The following is a 3,485-nucleotide window of genomic DNA, read 5'->3' as shown; positions in this document are numbered from 1 at the left end:
AATGCTAATATATACTATGATTGATGAGAGTACACCAAAAACTGAAATCATATATATCCATATATGTCTATACCCATATATGTCTGAAATGTCATGATACCAAGAGCAAAATATATCGAGAGTAACTTTGAGAAATTACACATGCTGAATAAGAAGAAGAGAATTTGGCTTGCTGAAGAGTTACTTCGAGAATTGGAAATGCTTGTTTGAATGAGAATATACTGTTGTTGGGCCTATAAATATGTTTGGTTGTAAAAATAACAGCTCAAAGTTAATAAGTGCCTATACTGCTTTTTTAATAATATTATAAGGCTAATTATGAATTTTTTTTCCGAATTTTGACATGTACCAAGTTATGTCCTTGATAAAAATGTCCCTTGAACTATTAAGATTGTTGAATTTAAGGACTTTTGTCCAATTTTAGTAAAAAAAATTTAACATGAATGAAAGTTCAAGAAGCATAATTTAGTACATATCAATCTTAGAAGGGTATGATTTGGTAGATATCAAAGTCTGAGGAGTATGATTTATTACATAAACAATTACTGAAACGATAAAATTGAATGAAATTAGACAAAAGTCTTTAAATCTAACAATCTCAATAGGTCAAGGGGAATTTTTAACGGTCAAAAAAATTCAGGAGACATGATTTGGTACATGTTAAAGTTTAGGGAGTAAAATTCCTAATTAGCCATATTATAACGATGTATTATCAAAACTTATTAGAGAAAATTGTGTCATTTAGGACAAACTTTTGATAAGAGGAACAATCAATATGCCAGCAAGAATGGCAAGTTTAAAGCTTCCATTCTCTACAACACTATGCTTCATCATAATCAGGTTGCTTATCAAAAAACAGTTTGGTGTCGATTAAGCTTACCGAAGCACATGTTCATCTTGTGGCTGATGGTCAATACTCAGTTACTAACCAGGGACCTTCTTGTCCTGTGTGTGGCTTGCTGAATGAAAGTCATGCTCATTTGTTTTTTGATTGATTGTCTGTCATGGTGGTAGAGTTGGTGTTTAGCTAGGTTGGATTCTCATTTCTCAGCTTGGCCACAGTTTTTTTTTACAATGGCAAAGGTGGATTAATACAGATTGTTCGAGTCCTAGAACTGCAATTGTAAATGCTATTCTTGCTGCAGTTGTTTACAGTTTGTGGAACATACAAGAATTGGTGTATTTATGAGAGTTGCTCCTGCTCAGCTTCCTTTATTGTTAGGGATATAAAAAGCAAAGTATAGATTGTATAGTGGTACTTATATTATAGGAAGAATGATTATGAGAAATTTTTCTTACAAAATGTAATTTAAGTGGTTGTTTTTGTGTGGCTGGTTGTAAATGCTATTAGTTTTTGTTTGTTGATTAATGAAAATTAGTTTTTTTTTTTTTTCATGTATAAATATAATAATATTATACACATATAAAAAGTTTACAAGATAATAATAATTTTCTTATAGCTCATCTAATATCTACTGAAAATTTTCGGATCACAATGAATAGAGTTTTTTTTTTTTTTTGAATGAAAATAATAACTTTATTAAATCACCATCTCTGTCAGGCAACAAACCAGTTAGAACAGACTTCAAATTAAAACTGCAATCAGGATATAATATAGAGGCTCTAGCAAAGTTATGAGCCACCGTATTAGCTGATCGTCTAACAAAATAAATAACAACATTATTTGAATCTTTGAGCATCTCCTTAGAAACTTTAACAATTTGACCAAACATGGAAACCATGTCAACTGGGCTTCGTAAGGCTTGAACAACTGTGAGGCAATCAGATTCAATGTCTACATCCATCCAGTGTCGCGCCTTGATCCAACTGAGGGCCTCCCGAATTCCCATTGCTTCGGCTGTGACAGGAGGGAAATGGCCTTGAAAGATCTTTGTGCTCCCTTCAATTAGAAAGCCTCGACTATGCCGCACCACCAAACCAATCCCAACTTGTTGAGAATCCGAAAACAAAGCCGCGTCTACATTAACCTTAATTCTACCAGTTTGGGGCAACCCAATGAATAGAGTTTAGATGCACTAATTTATGCATTATATACCGTTTTAACAATAAGAAGATGGGACAAAGCTTACATCTTTTGAAAATGAAAGAATCAAACTAAAATTTTATTAGAAGAACTATAAGAGCTTGTTTGGTTTGATAACTTAAAAATTATTTTCTATTTTTTAAAATTAAAACGATCGTTTGGCAAAATTTTTGAAAAATACTTTTTTAAAACTAGAAAGCAGAAAACATCAAAATATTATTTTTAATTTTTAAAAATAAATTTTCTTTTTGTTTAACATATTATATTTTATATTTTTATTCACATACTCGGATTCTAGATCAGGAATCAAACCCGAACTCGGACCTGAGTTCATGATAGTATGGTGTTAAAATATTAATATTTTTAGTAAGAAAAAAATCTAAAATTAGTTTTAAAAATTTTATGTCAAACACAATTAAATTTTTAAATTGTCAAAAAACTATTTTCTATTGTCATTTTTGAAAACATAATTTTAAAAATTGAAAACACAGTCAAGCAGACTCTAAATTTCTCCTCAAGTGCAAAAAAACAATGGAAATACAGCAACAATGCATGAGTTAGGCACCACAAGAGTTTACAAGTGATAAGTAATGGCATGGCACTGCCATGACTGTGATTCTATATGAAGCCAAGTTCGTTAAGCACAGAAGTTATTATAATCTTGCCTTACCACTGTAAATTGTAAAATCCATGCTTTCATCTATAATTTTGTGATAGTGAAGACAATTATTGAATTGGATCTTCTCAATAATCAATATTAAGCAGATTTCTTTCTACTGATTATATCTACGTTGAAGACCTGGCAAAGCTGTTGGACTAAGTAATAATGGCTCCAGTTAAAATTGCTCACCCGTTAATTAATTAATATTAAAAGAAAGAAAACAAAAATAAGACAATAATCAGGGGATTCCCTTATTTAATGATTCAGTGGTTGTGTGTGATGACTAAAGACTTGAGTTAATAATATATATAATATCGAACTGCAACCATTGACTTCTTCTTAATTTGTCATCTGAACTTGTTCAAATTAGAAAAAGTTGCTGTTCAAGTTGGGGTCAGGTCAAGCAAAGGACGAAAATTAATGCACTTTTTTTGTCATCTTTTTCTTCCTCACCAGATTGCTTTAAATGGTTAAATAGTATTCTTCGCTGCTTCTGTTTGTTTTTTCCTTTATACAATAGGATTTTTTATGCACAAACTTAATTACTTCAACTTTCTCGTTGGTTTATTTAAATGCTATGACGCCAAACACCAAACCTACTAGAGTAATGTCATTAGGGAGAGGAAGTTCTAATTACAATATTTAAGTTAATTTTCATATTCAAAATTATATATTGAAATATTTTTTTTATAATTATATTCATTATAGTTTTAATATTATTTTTGTAATTTTTTTTGAATAGTTTACATAATTAAAAATAAAATTTTTGATATTCTAATT

This window comes from Cannabis sativa, chromosome 5 (genome assembly GCF_029168945.1).
Source record: "Cannabis sativa cultivar Pink pepper isolate KNU-18-1 chromosome 5, ASM2916894v1, whole genome shotgun sequence".
Classification (NCBI taxonomy): Eukaryota; Viridiplantae; Streptophyta; class Magnoliopsida; order Rosales; family Cannabaceae; genus Cannabis; species Cannabis sativa.
The sequence above is the reverse complement of the archived record's forward strand: the minus strand, read 5'-3'. Positions refer to the sequence as shown.